This window comes from Aquila chrysaetos, chromosome 15, assembly GCF_900496995.4.
Source record: "Aquila chrysaetos chrysaetos chromosome 15, bAquChr1.4, whole genome shotgun sequence".
Classification (NCBI taxonomy): Eukaryota; Metazoa; Chordata; class Aves; order Accipitriformes; family Accipitridae; genus Aquila; species Aquila chrysaetos.
Genome location: NC_044018.1, coordinates 28,340,692 through 28,356,061, shown reverse-complemented (window position 1 = coordinate 28,356,061; position 15,370 = coordinate 28,340,692). Strand labels below are relative to the sequence as shown.

Genomic DNA, 15,370 nt, shown 5'->3' with positions numbered 1-15,370 from the left:
GTCCCATCGCTGCCCTGGCTCGCTCATTATGTGGTATGGTATTTGCGTGTGTGTGTGCCTGTGCATTGGAGGGTTAGTTAAGAGATCCTGCTTGCTCATTGGTACCCTTAAAGCTCCAACCCTATGGTTGCTTACAGGAGCCTGCTAAATTCAACACCTGCACAGAGCATGTATAGCTAAGCATTTCCAAACAGACCCAAAATATTGCAGGGCACTGATGGGACTGTCAAACTGCTGCTCTGTTCCATCCTGGCAGCAAGCGAGGAATTCCCGTGCGAGTGCCTTGTAAAGTTCCCATGCTCTGTGGTTTGTGATTGTTGCTGGGCTCCATCAGACCTTGCCTCATTTTTTCCATCCACGAAATGATAGCCGCCCACCACTGTGGAGATTTCTGATGTGGAGTATTGGCTGTATGTTTGCACAGCACTTTTGAGAATACTGATGAGCTGAGCTGTATCACCAGCTGTGAGCTATGCCATTGTTCATAATAATCACTGCAGCCACTTCAGATATTAATTAGGTACCATACCTTCAAAGTGTTCTGACTAATAAAGTTTCACGCCACTGCTGTGTAGCAAGTCGCAGCTAACTATCCCCCTTGGATGGAAAAATCTAGGCAGAAGAGGTGAAGCATCTAGTTGTGCGTAAGCTAGCATCAAAGTTGGGGCTGAGAACTTGGAAGTTCCAGTTTCTGGATGATTCTGCAGTTGCTTCCAGCCTTTGTAGGAAGTAAGATTTAGACAGAGTCAATGAGAGGCCCTTTTTTATTATTTTTTATTTTTCTTAACTTTTGCTTATGCTAAGAGACAGTTCACTGTTTCCTAGATTCTCATGTTGGATGAATGCAAGGAATGCACTCAGTGGGGAAAAGCTTAGTGCATAAATATGGTGCAGCAGCAGCAATTTTATCAGTTTAATGTTGACAGCTGCCAGAGCAAATGACTATTGTAAGCACCTATCTCCCTGCTGTCTGCTTCCCTTCTTACGCATATATGTATTGACAGCCTTGCAGTGGCTGTTCATCAGCATTTCTAAATGGTGACATGGTTTAAAAATGGTTTAATTCAACTTTCCCCAGAATGTGTGACCAGCCTAAGAGTGGAGGAATCAAGTTTAGGAACTGAGAGTTGGCAGCAACAAGTCTGCTCCCATAAGCAGCTTCCTCTAGCTGGAAACCCAGCAACTTGTCACTACAAGCTTGTATGGCAGAAGCTGCAGATTTTTGGATTTCCTTTGCTCAGTTGAGGGCAAGTTCATTCTTGTTCTTCCTGACACTTCACTGCCCATGAATTAAAGGAGAAAAGTGAGAGTTGTCAACGCTTGGAAATACGGGCGTCTGTTTCTGGCAGTGTGGAAACCTGAGAAAAGAACAGCCGCAAACCAAACACATGATGGCTTTTCTCTACCAGGTGTGAGCCAGTTCTCTTGCAAAGTTTTGATCTGTTAGGTGAGCTGGTGGTGTGAGGAAACAGAGCCCTTTTGGCAGAGTTGGGGGGGCTTGGTGGAAAAGCAACCACAAATCCAAGGTATGAGTCTGAGGTTCACTCTGGACATGTGCTGAAGGCTGGTCCTATTTGGCCTTGTTGCAAATGATGAGGGCAGGTCAGAGGGGATCAAAAAGGTTAGCAACTTGCTTCCTTGTGCCCTGTTCATTATGGAAATGGATGCAGCTTAGCCATGTACACTTAAATTTGATGCCTAGGCGAGAATGGTCTCTTTGAGTCTCCAAGGCTTAGATGCAGTCTCTCCATACCTAGTGGAAAAGTTGATAGATAAGTGGTGTGTGGGAAGTTTGTCCTGCCACTGGGCTCTTATAGTCTTCAGGGTTTTGTTGTAGGCACCTCAGTTTTCTCATTAGATTCACTTGTGTTAACATGGGTGGGAGGTTTGGTTCCCCACAGGCCTTTGCACAAAAATTCCTTGGAGCATTGTGGGCAGAAGGCTTGCCACCGATTCTCTTCTCAGCTCAAGCTTGAGTTTGTTGGATTTAATTATGTGGCAGTGTCTTTGTTACTTTAGAGCTGGGTCACCCACTAGGTTTGGACTCCGAAGGGGTGTTGAGTTGGAAGAGAAAAGCTTGGGGTCATGACCTGGGTTTGGGATATGCTTATAATGTTCTGATGAGAACTGAAAATGCTCACATCTCAAGACCTTCATTCTAGATTGGGAAGTATGGGTTCCTTTCTTAGGCTTGTCACCAGCTGGCTGCAGAACTTGGGCAAGCTGCTCCTTTCCTTGGACCTGTGATCTTGCACTCTATTTCACTGGGAAGCATAGCCTGACATCTGGTGTGATAAGCGCTGGAGTGAATATGAAATGCTATGCAGACCTGATCTGTTATGACCAGACAATCCGAGTTCAATCAGCTGTAGATCAGGCTTATAAAATGCTTATTATCAGCTGTCTGGATTTTTATCCTGACTTGCAACAAAACCGCTCCGTCCTTGGATCCTTCATAGAGCAGCTTGACTCTGAGCAGAAGGTTTTATTTTGAGTGATAATGTTTTCAGAGTAACAGAGCTTTCTAAACTCCTTCCCTGTAGTGTGGGGACCTTGCTGTGAAGCAGGGAAGCTAAGGAGGGATCTTACTTGTGTTTCCATAGCAGAACACACTTTAGATAAGTGCCTTTGTAATTGATTAAAACCCTCTTCATCTAAGTCATATATGGTGGGCCAAAGATTAGACATGGCACTGCAGATCATCTGCTCTGTTTCCTGGTGTGGAATGCTTCATGATTCCATAATAATTCATTCTGTTTTATTGTTGCACTAGCAATTTATGCATCTTCCATGTGAGTGACAAGGATTTAGTTAGAGTTGAGTCTGAGGGTGGTGTCTCTCCTTGGCCTTCTCAGTTCCCCTCCACCCCTGGGGTCAACCCAGAGACTCTGAAGTCTGTGAAACGCATAGAAGCTGCTGAAACGCAGCTTTGTTACCCCAGCAGCTGAAATCCAGGAGCAGTCATGCTGCAACAGGCCTGCCCTCCTGCAAGAGAACAAGCTGCAGGGTGACACATCAAAAGAGAAGGGCAGCTCCGTGGTGTTCTCTGCGGAGATCAAAAGGAAGTAAGCAGGGCGGCTCCTCTCCTGGCTGGCCCTTGAGACTGCTCATCTCTTTCTCCGTGTCCCTTTAATCTCAATTACCTCCTAGAAGATCACTGTTTTAAGCATGTGAGATGGTGGTGCGAAAAGCTCGTCTGTGAAGTGGCTAAAGTGAGGGAGGAGATCCTTGGTTGTGTGTTGGGGAAGAATTCCCTTTGTGACGAAAGCATACAGGAGAGCGAAGGTTTAAACATACCCTTCTAATACAGCCAGCATCGTCATCTCCCATCAGAGCAGGTGACACAGCATGAGCGTAAAAGCCAGTAGGGGAGCTGGATGTGACCTGCCCTGTGTGGGGTCTGGTGTCAATCTCTACCTAGAGAACATCAATCTCCTGCAGCTGCAGTGCCTTAATGGTACCAGGGCAGGAGGTCTCCTCTGTAGGGCTGCTGTTGCATTATGTCAGGGGTTAGACCTTGTTGCTGCCAGTGCATGGAGGCAAGTGAATTAGCAGGGCAGTATTTGAGAGTTGTGAGGGCTTTTCAGGAATGTGTGTGGTGGCTATTATCCAGGGCTCTTGGATCTCCTGGGACTGATTTGCTGGAGTAATCACTGCATTCTCTGGACATTCCCAGCCTGACCAGTGCTGACTCCTGTTGTCTGGGGTGGCTAGGTAGGGCGGATGCAGAATTATTTATTGTCCTCCAGCCCCTAGAGCAGGACCTGCAGTGCATTCCTTACTGACTCAGGTTGAGTTCTAACTCCACATCTTAACCATTGCTTAAACAGGTGTTGCTTAGTCTTTTCCTCAAAATACTCACAGTTGTTACTCAGGACAATGCCTCAGAAGAGAACTGCTTTTGGTTTGCCCTGGATCCTTTCTGAGCCCACTGCAGATCACCTCTGTGGACAACCTTGTCCTTAGATCAGGGCAGCGACGGTGACCTGTGAAAGCACCTTTTCTACCTTGCCTCAACCAGCCTGTGGGACTTTGCAAAACAGTGTGGCTTCTTCTGTGACATCTTGTACAGTGCTCAGGGCAAGCATTGCCTTCATAGAAAAGCTGTGAGAGAGCAGAGGTGTTGAACCTGAGAGCATGGGAATTTGTAATGAAGTATTCAGCCTTGAGTGGAAAAGATACTGTCTGAAAGGCTATGGCTCAGTGAAAGGGAACAGGGACCTCACAGGAGTGGTAAGCCTTGTAACTGCTTTGGAGAGGAGGGAGGAAGAAAAGGAGAGTAAATCTGGATGAGACTTGGGAATCAGATTAGGTATTCCTGGGGTACCTCCTGAATTTTGTAATTTTGAGCTCTTTTTGTCCTGAGGATTGTACTATTGATACTGAAAGTAGGAATCTCATCTGACCTTGAATAACATCAGTGCAAATCTGATTTGGGGGGGATTCCGAAGGCCAAAGGATGCATTTACCTGAGCTGTAGGTTGAGGAATAGAGTAATGCAAAGGAAAAAACAGGCCTGTGCTAGGCCTTTCTCTCCCCTGGTGCAAGTTTCCCAGGTGAGTAGTTAGTGTCCCAAGCACTGATCTTTGCCTTCAGGGGAGGTAGAGAGCAGAGAGCTGCTCTGCTTCTCCATGTTCTCTCTTGATCTGCGTTTCTAGCTGGTGCCGTCACCAGCAAGTTCGCTCTGCTCTTTGCCAAGGCTGCAGGTCCTGGCTGGTAGCTGTTCCCTGCTTTGTATGTATGTGTCTGCGTTTTTTCCGAAGACCAGCTTCAGCTGGTTTGTGTGAAGTGCTGACTTCAGGCGCTGTGCAGAGCATGACTCAGAAGGGTAGAGGTTTAGGAGGGAGGAAAGAAAGTCTTTTTAAGGAGTTGTAAGCTATAAACTACACCGAACAGTATTGGTAGAGGTGGCCTCATTCTTGTCCAGGTTCAAAAGGAAGAGTATTAAGGATTTACAAAGAGCTGGCACAACTGCAAGGCAAAAGAATGCTTTATTGAGTGTGTAAATGCTCGTAAAGCCACTAGTAAACCTGATAATGTTGTGTATGTGCAGGTGTATATGTAGAGACAGGGAGGAGAGGACGCACGTACTGAGAAGGTACTTGGAGGTTTCCAGAGGTCCTAATGTACCCTGTAGAAGTACATTTGATGACAGTCACAGTTGTCATCAGTGGAGAAACTGATTGATGCAGAACCTGGTTCCTTTCAACTCCCTGCTTTGATTTCAGGGTCCAGGGCACGTGGGCCCACTGAGTCCATCAGTTGCTTTTGCAGCACATTGTGTAATATCATCTAAGGGTAGTCTTAAAGATTTTGACTCTTAAAAAGCAGAGAAGTGCAAAGAGGCCATCGGATCTCTTAGAAGGGAGGTTATGGAGAGCGGCTCACCCTGGTTCCTCTCTCTGATATGTCTATGGATATCATGCAACAGAAACACAAATTTGGTTGTGATAAGATGGGAGAATGGCCTATTTTCCCCCCATCACAGGAACTGCTTTGCATGTGCATCTGCTCTGGGGCAGAGGCACCTGCACTGTGGTTGCACGATGGCAAACCACTTTTGGGGCAGTGAAGATGGCAAAGAGCAGGTTGGTCTCGGCCTGAGGGGCTGGGGGAAAGGAAAGGGGCGGTAGATGAGCTGTTCCTGGATATAATGCAGAAGTTGGGCACCTCCACATACGAGAGAACACCACCACACCCCCCAACCTCCCTTACATTGTCATTTCTTTGACAAGACGTCAGGGAAGGCGCTTGTCAGACAATTTGCTGATGTGGAAACTTCGAAGCCTGCAAGATTTGCCTTCTGCGCAAAACCCAGCGAAAGTAGGTTGGAGCAGTCTGCCCTGGTTGCGAGCAGTTCCCTCCCCACGGCAATGGACGCTGTAAGATCAGAGCTCAGCAAATGCACAAAGGGAAGCGCCAGGCGGGGCCGACAGCCTGCTCCCTGCTGCAAACAATGCTGACAAAGCCCTCTGGGGCTGGGCGGCCCAGCCTCTAAATTCTCCTTTCCCAGTGAGGTGGAAAAAGAAGCCTGAGCTGGCTGTGTCTCCTGAGGTTCCCCAGCCCAAGGGCCGTCTGCCTGCCCCCATCACTCTCCTTACTTCAGAGCAGTATTTGCATGGACTGGGGGACATGAATGTGTGTGCCGGGAGGTTACTTCTACCCCAGCACACCTAGCTGAATTTGTTGTTGCCCTTTTAGGAGTACCAGAGTCACTCCTGGCCTTTCTGTCCTTCCCTGGCATGGTTCATGGACTGCAATTGGGCACTGTTACTAAGGCTAATACATTCCTGTGAATTCAGGAAAGCTCTCACCAGTGTCTGAGAACTGAAGGGAGCACTACTTTGTAGGGCTGCTTCAGACACCTTCACCAGGTGTTCTATCAATGCGAAGTTCATGGCTCAACAGGTGAGCTCCAGATCTGAAGACCTGCTGAATTTTGCAGGTTTTTGCATTCAGGTGGAAAGGCTGTAATAGTGTGTTAGAGGAATAAAGGCCAGCTGTGAAATGTAGATCCACATCCAAAACTGGATTCTGATCTCGCTGCAGACTAAACAAATGTCATTCTGCAAGGCTTTTTAGATGGTAAACACTGAGAGCAGGGACAGTCATGTACATGTGCATTAGATGTGTCTGTTCTGTTTTGCAAGAAGCATCTGTTTGTTGTGAAAATGTAGAAAGAATTTGAATTTTTTCTTACAGGTTAGGATTTAACTGAAGGGAGTGTTGTCAGCCTTGGTTCTAACCTCACCTGGAGTAAATGTGAAGCAAAGAAAATAAGGGGGGGTGATGTGAATTGGAGCTGAGCTACCACACTAAGATGAGGATCTCCTTTAGTAAAGTTAGTGATGTACACAGGATTAGCTTAACCTATCAGGAATCTAATGCTAAATACATCTGGTTAGGCAGCACAAATTCTGTATCTCTTAGCGTTTTTTTGGTGAGGGAGAATGTTTTTGTCCCTTCTGCTTAGCAGCTGGAGGTGCAAAGGGCACTTGATGCTGCCAAAGGAAATTCACTTTGGGCTAATTAGGGGGCTTTCTGCCCTTCCTTCATCTCCAACCAACAGGCAGGACCTGCCCCAAGCATTCCTCTTTTCTTGCTGCCAGGCCAAGTCTCTCCTCAGATTTCCAGTTAAGTGGTGGCATTGCTTAAAGTTGAGTTTCACAGCCCATGCAGATAAGCAGTGGCGTTCAGAGAGGCTTCCGCACACATCTGCGCACGTAGATGTTTTTGCACACACGAACACACGCAGGTGTAGCCTCGGATGCTGTATTCACATCCACAGATTGTGCCTGGGCCTGATAGCTGTGCGTATTCACTCTGGTCTGTGCAGTGTCTGCTCCCTGCAGCCTGTTTTCTCTTAAATTACGCTATCTGAATTGCTCTCTGCTTGATGTTATTGAGAAACAAGAGCACATAGAGAGCATTAAAAGGTGAGCATGGAGGGACCTGGGTGGGATCTGTAAGTGATCCAAGACTCCATGTCAAAACATCCCCACCCCATTCTTTGCATGGCTGGGATGCTTCGCAAAAAGCTTCTCAGTAAATTGCAGAAAAACTGGCACAAAAGTAACTCTCAGAGGGGCCCAGTCCAGCTCCCATAAAATCCACAGGGAGTCTAGTCCCACTATACTGCTGTAGCCAATGCTCACTGAAATTTTGCTTATTCCACTTAGGTTTAAGCTGGCAGAGAAGGGGCAGATGCCAGTGCTTGTTAATAGCAGCGTTAATCAGGAGCAAGGTGATGGCATGGCGTTGAGAACAGTCAGGTTGAAGTTAGTCTTAATTTGCCAGCTCTGCTGCTTATGGACAGCAACATCCTCAATACAGTTGCAGGCTGGTCCCAACAGCTCTGTCCTCGTAGAGCTGTCAAGTACCTGCTTCAGGTACAAACCCAGGGTTAATCTTGGAATTGGAGCAATGGAGATAGTAGGGTTTTAGGAGGCTCAGAAGCAATGTAAGTCTTTCTATGCTGATGCTGCCTCTTCCTTGTGCAGCTGGAGGACCTGGATGGACAAGCACAGCCAGGCTGCTGTGGGTTGTTTTCTTTGCTTGAGTGAAGAATTGGGGGTCTTTCCTGGTCGGGGTGGCAATAGGATTGGAACAGATCAGCCCGCTTTAGGAAGGAGAGATTGAAATGCTGACCCTTCCCAGAACCAAGTTGTGAATAGAGGTGCAGCCAAGAGGCAATTCCCAGTTGTGAGCCAAGTTTTTAACCAGTGCAGAGGGCTGGAACGTTGCTGCGGTCAAGGGCTGGCTTATAAATTCAAAGATGGGAGCCTGAGTTGCTTCTTACTCTACTTAAGGTCTCATCAAGGACTGAGAAGCTTCCAGCAAGGTGGAAATTCATCTTTCTGGGTTACAGTCAGGCATTTTGTATTGAAATTCAATCCTGCCAACCACTGAATCCTCTACCTTGGTCCAACTGAGATATCCCCCAGGACCTTGCAAAGTCAGGGGCTTTTCTCTGGATCCACTTGTCATTGTTGCCCTAGATAACATGTGTTGTATAATCTGCAAAGCACACTCCAGATATGTACGTGGGCGAATCTTCCAGGGAGAACTGAATGCAGCGCTCAGGTCAGAACATGTCCCATAGGTGTTTGTTGCCATGAGTATGAGATGGCTGTCCGGGAAGCTGTCAGCAGAGCGTGTGTGGATGGAGTCCTTCTGCTTCATCCAGAGACTCCACACCACCTTGGTGCACTCAAAACTAGGTTGGAGAAAGCACTGACATGGAGACTGAACAGCAGTCTGTTGATGGGAGCATAGGGCTTCTCTGATGCTAGCTCGAGTCTGGCTCTTAAGAGGGGTAAACATGTTGCATGGTGCTAAGTTTCAGGTGTCCCCCTGGGCAAATCCAAGGCTAAATGAACTTCAGGACTTTTTTAGTGCCTTGTGGTCCACTGCTTTAAAAGAAAAAGACGTTTGGAGTTGTTCCCCCTTGTCTAGTTTGCATGTGTTTTGGAGTCGCAGTTTTTGAGTGTTTTCTGTTGTTGGCTAGAGCTTTGATTTGAACTAGGAGAGCAACTGTTCTTCCATGTTGCCCTGACTTCAGGAACTGGGACTTAAAACAGTGTCACCCACTGGGAGAGCTCGTATGGGGAGGATAAAGTGGTGCAGCATCACTGACTTCATTGAAGTTACACAGGCTTCTATCAGGTGAAGTGACAAGGGAATCCTGGATTTACACCTTGTTGAGGGCCAGTGGGACAGGCAGGTGTAAATCTAGAGTGGATCTGCAGCTATGGATCTGAATTGGTGTTATCTTACTCCTTGTCTTGTATTTCTAACTCCTGCAAACTATACAAAGGGCTCCAAATTGGCGTTCTTATGTTGGTAGTGGTGTCTTTCAGCCCTACTGCACTTATCCTGCACAAAGGAGCTGACAGATCACTTTGGGTACATGATAAGTCTCTGGAAGAGTTGGAAATCAAGCCCCAGATGTTTTATATTCCCTTTTTTAAGAGTGAACTTTTTTCCTCCGTGTGTGTTGAGGCCACGATTGTTGGGTGGCAGAGATTGCCAGCCAGGGAAGGTCTTGGTGTTGCACAGGAATATGAGCAGCCTGAGAAACATTCGAGACAAAGGAGGGTTTGGGACTCCTGGAGTTGATGCGAGTGCCATATAGGTGGGTAAAGCTGGGCACATGGGCGTTAGGAAGCTGGGAAATGTGCAGGCCAGGTTTGCTAATGCTAAAATATAGCAAGGCCCATTTCCCTGAGTAGAAGTTGGCCCCCAATGGCAGCAGCCCCCCTTTGCATGAGGAGGCTGGGTGCTGGGTGAGTCTAGGGGAGGACTCCTTTGCGCAGAGGGGGCTGCCTTGCCCTGCAGGATCCCCTTGCAGGGCTACAGACAGCCTGCCCTGACCCTCTCCCCAGCATTCCCAGCCCTCTTTGCTTCCTGTGTTGGAGCCCCTGCTGCCCATCCCGCAGTGAGTCACGGCTGGGATTCCTCAGCTCTGAAGTGGTTCCTTCTCTTTTTCTTTCTCCCCCTCCTCCTCAGGTGCTGAGCTTTTTTTCCAAACCCTTGAATTGAAGGGTGTGTCTATGAAATCTCGCAAACACACACAGGCCCTGGCAGGAATGGGTGAGCACCGTTCCCATTATGTTATGAATACCTGGCTGATTGCCACGGGGATCCTGCCAGGCTGAGCAGCCAATCTCAAGCACCTAGACCTGCTGAGCTCTGGGGTTTTGCTTCTCTCGCTAAGTCATTGCTTTGCAGAGATGGACAGTTTTAATCTCCTCTCAGCAACTGCCATGTTTTTCTACTTGCTTGGCCTGCTGTGATATCCCAGTTCCCACGGTTAGCAACTTCCCAGGGTACTATGCTAGTAGGGGTGGAGAGTTGAGCAGCTCTGGCAGCTGGACTGCCCATCCTTGTGAATGACTCATCTCGTCCAACCTGCAATCTCAAATATTTTCTGTTGCCCTGCCCTACATGCTGGGCGCTGCCCCAGCTCACCCAGGCCCCTCCATGGGTCTCGACTCAGGTTTGGAGGCTGCCTGGTGTATTTGTGTATTGGAGAGATGTCAGGCTGGGAGGAAGCACAGCTGGGTGGTCTGGGCCCGAACCATCTCCGTTTCCTGAAGGTGGACATGGCTTCTTCCACCTCCTCAAATACACCACGAGCGCTTGGTTGTTCCTGGTGAGGTTGTTGAGGGATACGTGTTGTTTAAGTAGCCATGCTTAAAGCTAGCAGAGAGGGTGCAGTAGCTGAGACTTCAGCATGACCTCTCAAGTAGACAACAAACTCTGAACCACAGTTACAAGCTCTGGTTCCTAATGTCTACAAAGGCCTAAGGGAGCAGGTCTTCTGTGCTAGCAGTGCCTGCTAGCAAGGTTAAGATACCAGTGAAGATCTGCAGTCCATGCCATGATGTGCTGTCAGGCTCCACAGTTGAAAGCTGTCTCAGACTCAGCTAGCATCTACGCAGAGCAAAGATGATGGTTGTGAGGTGGTAAACGGTCTCTGGACCATACAGAGCCTGGATTATGTGAAAGCTGGTACAGACAGACCCTGGTATGAGCTGCAAAGTCTCAGTCCTGTCACTAGTAGTAATTTGGCCTGAACTGCTTTGTTTTCCTTTGTTTGCCCAGCAAAACGGCCACCACCTCACACACATCTGTCCTCTGGACTTCCCAAGCCCCCATGACCTTTCTATGCTGGAAAGAGGAATGTCCCCATCTCTGCTGAGACCTGATGGAGGTTAGCATGGGCCGCAGTCCACACTCCCCTCCTGCCAGGCAGGGACAGTCTTGTTCATGTCCCCATCTGTGAGCAGAGCTACTGCTTTTCACAGTGCCCCTTTGCTTCTTGCACTGGAAGACCTTCTTGACCATCACTGCCACGGGGTGATGTTGCTGTGTAGCATAAATGGTGTGTACATAGAGGGGAGAGCAGGTCAGGAGGTGCTGGGAAATGCTGTTTTGACTCATGCCTTCCAGGGAATGAAACGTTGCCCTCCCACACGCACTGGTCCCCACCCTTTTTGCCCCCACGCTGGGGCTCTGCCCTCCTGGAGGGGCTGTGCAGGATTAAACATGGGCAAACATCAAATGGCCAACCTTATTGCCATTTTGTTTCAGGTGAGGCTTCCTCCAGGCCTGTGACGGCCTTGTGGATACGCAGGAATTTGGGCTGGGTGGGGAGTGTGTTGAAGCAGCAGCTGCTGCTACCTCACTGCGTGTGCGAGTCCCTGGCATGCCTGGAGGCGGAGGTGGGGGACGTGTTGGCACCCCCACCCCATAAGCCCAAGGGCAGTGAGCTGACACAACTCTCCTGGCATCTGTCCCGCTCTAACCAGGATCGTTGGAAGGCGGGTACCGAATCTTGGCAGCACAACAAGGGAACGCTGGTTTCTCTGAAATTCTTGGGCTCGTTTGGTCAGGGCGCTGGCATGCGGAGTCATGGCAGAGTTGGCACGTGTATCGCTGTGGCAGAGGCAGGCAGTGAGGCCTGGACACGGGACTGTGGGGCTGGCTGGGCTGGCAGCTCAGGGTCTCTCCTATGTCCCCCTGGCTGGTAGCAGCTTGGGTCTATTTTTTTTTTTTTTTTTTTTTCCCCACTAGTCTGGGGGCACCAAGTGATGGGCCAACCTTGTCCTTCATTCCTCCTCTCACCCTGGGCTGAGGCAGTGAGATGTGGTACGAGGACCGGGAGCCACTGGGCTAGAAGGCTGCCAGTTTTGGTACGGCTGGGAGTCCCAGCCGTGACAGGGCGATGCGTGGGGTCCCCCAGTGATCCAGTTCCCCTGAACCAAAGCCAGACTGAGGACATCTCAAAGGTGAAGCTCCCTTAGCAGGTCTGTGCAGGCTCCTGTCTCCCAGGCACTGTCTGGGAGGTAGAGACCCCAGGGCTGCCCTCAGCCAGCCAGGCGCAGGTGGAGATGGAAACTAAGCAACAGGGATGGCTGCAGGACAGAAGAAGAGGTGTTTCACGTGTCTGGGATGGTGAATAACTGGAAAGAGTTGAAAGGGGCAACCCAGCCTTGCAGCAGACAACCTGAGCTCAGCTTGGCCGCCCTGGAGAGTCCAAGGGGCTGCAGGAGAGGAAAGCCCCGACTGGCCTGCTGTCCCCAGTTACAAATTCATGCAGGGCAGAATCACCCCCTGTTCCGTGCCAGGTGTGGAGTGGGCTGTGCGGAGGCAGCCTCCCCTCCCCTGCTGCAGGTAGAGCTCTGCACACCTGGCCGAGGAGGCAGGGTGTGGGCAGGGGAGGGTGGGCCTTGGCAAACCAGGCAAAGCTCAGGTGTTCACATTCCTCCCCGGATTGGCCACGGAGAGAAAAACCCAGCCTTATATGGTCAAAAAACCAGTGCCGACTGCTCCTCCTCCTTCCTCTGAAGGGATGTGCGGAGAGGTGTGGATGGGCTGATGGGGTCGGGCATGTTTTCCTCCACCCTTCCCTGCCCTCCCCTCCCTTCTCCTGGTGCCCTGGAGACAATTACAGCGTTGGCTTTGCAGCCAGCGTGGCTGATTTCTGGGGCTTGCAAAGAGGCTGGTTCCCCCCGCAGTGAGTGTGGCTGGTTTTGTGTTCCCCAAGAGCCAGGGAGATGATGGGTGGGCAGCCAAGGGTGCCCTTGGTGGGGCTGGAGACCTCTTCAAGCTCAGGTAGGCAGTAGGGACAGTACAAATCACTGCCTGCCTGATGGTTAAGCCCCTTTCATGCTTGCTAAACTCCCTGCTCTCTGTCCTGGGCTGGAGCATTTGGTTAAGAAAACTAAATTATACCCCCCTCAACTTGATCCCATCTTAGGCTTCAGGCAAAAACAAACAGGAGAAACTGAGGCATGGTTTTGTCCAAGATCATGCAGGGAAAGGAAATTAAACTCTTTTCTCTGCCCAAGACTGGGGGAGTTCCTTTTCCCAATGGCTGATTTCTTGGGGTGAGCTGCTTCGATCTGCTTCGATCCCTGGAAACTGCTGTGCCAGGCAGCAGGCCTGGGAGATGAGCCTGGAGGATCTGTCTTTCTCCTCCTGTCTTGTGCCCTGTCTCTTGGAGTTGCTCCAGACATAAGCTGGAACCAGGGGGAGCAGCTGGGGGTGAAGTGGAACTTGGCAGATTAAACTGGGTTGGAAATTGGAGTGGGCTTGGGGGTATTTTTGGAAGAGTGCAATTGCACTCAGTGGGACTAGTGTAGTGGAAAGTCTCTAGAGCTCTAGGCCATCCTTTCTGCACCCCAGGAACACATTTCCATCTCACTTCCCACACATTTAACAACATAGAACGTGTGGAGGGATTTTCCCCCCCTGCTCCGGTACAGAGCATGAACTCAGCTTGAGGCAGATTTCCCCAGTCTAAATTTACTTGTCTCCGTGAGCCTGGCTGCTCAGTGCCCTGGGGAGGACTAGAAGCTAGGCTGTCTGCACTGAGACCAGGTCCGTGGCCTGTTTTAATGGGAGCCTGGTGGGCTTCTGCCCAAAGGAGCATCCCTACATCTGGAGAGAAAGGAGAGGTGGGAGAAGAACCAGAAGTGCTCCCATGTGCAGCTGGATAGCTGTTTCATGGGGAGCAGATGGGCTGAAAGCTGAGTTTCCAAAGGAAGATGTGGTTTGTCTCTTCTATAAAGTTATTTTTAGTGTTTGCTTGCAGGATTTAGCCCTAAAAGGACAAAAAAAGTGGTGTGTGTCTGCAGGTTAGAAAGGGTCCATGGCCTTTTTTCAGAGTGGGGCTGGCAGCACAGGCCCCAGCCAGAGCTTTCGATGTTACTCACCAAAGCCAGACACCAAGGAGGGGAATGTAACAGGTCCATTCCCTGGACTGGTGGGATCTGATCGAGGGAGGTGTTTCTCACTCTTGGTAATGCTGCTGGGAACTGATTTGCCTTCCCCAAGCAGATCCCTAGACTGATTCAAAAGTGTGTGTGGGCTACGAAGGAATGAGATCTCAGTTTGCGGTGAAACGAATCTGGGCCAGCCAGCCAGGGTTACAGGCGTGATTTCCACCAGGACGTGAGTTTTTGGTGGGTGAGGAACACGCTTTAGGATCAGGCAAACCTCTGCGTCTCAGTCTACCTTTGTAGTCACTGTTCTACTCTCTTGAAGCATCCAGGGAAAGATTTTGACCATGCTTTGGTGTTCTCTTCCTCGGTGCCTGGGAGCTGTTTTTCCGTTCTCCTGGGAGGCTGGGCTTGCTGGAAGGAAGGAGGGGGTTGTTTGGGATGTGGCAGCTTATGGGATCCAGGGCTTGTGGAGGCCACTGAGCCTCCTCTTTGGAGGCATTTGCAATGGTGTCACCTGCCCAGGAGAGGGAGCCTGGAGCTCACACTTGGGTGCTCCCCACCCCGGGAGGCAGCAGCCCAGGTATGTGGTGCCCTTAGATGTGGTCTGGGGCTCAGACTCTCCCTGCTTGGAAGACAGCAGAGGAGCCCTGCTGCTTCCCTGGGTCTGCTCTGGCTTGTCTTCTGGACTCCAGCCCAGTTGCTGTTGTGCAGATGTGAATATTTCCCTGGTGATCTTCCCTGCCAGAGTCTGCCCCACCAAAATCAGCTCTGCCCCCTGCTTTCAGCACATGGATTTATCTGTCCCTGAGTTTTGCCCCTGGGCTTTGCCTCACAACTGGGCCATGTCCTGGACATCTGATGTCTCCTTTCCCCACGCTTGGGCAGATGTGCCAATCTTTGGCTCCAGACAGGGTTTGAGATCATCTTTGGGAAGCCTCTTGCAGCTGAAACTGATACGGCTTTACCTGGAGATGGCTGTGCTTTGGATTGCACAGATGTAGCTCACCAGATAACGCAGATGAGCTTGCCTTTATTCCACTGACCGCCTTAGCAGCAGCTAAATCTGTTGGCAGCTCTGTTGATTACTGCTGGCTTGGCATCCTTGCCCGTGTAGGACTGTCCCACAGCTCCCCAAAGGG

The 15,370-nt window shown here is 49.9% G+C and overlaps 1 long non-coding RNA gene across 1 annotated transcript in view; it reads left to right on the top strand.

Annotated features, from left to right (window-relative positions):
* Window positions 1-15,370, top strand: part of LOC115351078 — a 30,624-nt gene that overhangs the window by 1,126 nt on the left and 14,128 nt on the right. The window lies entirely within an intron of this gene.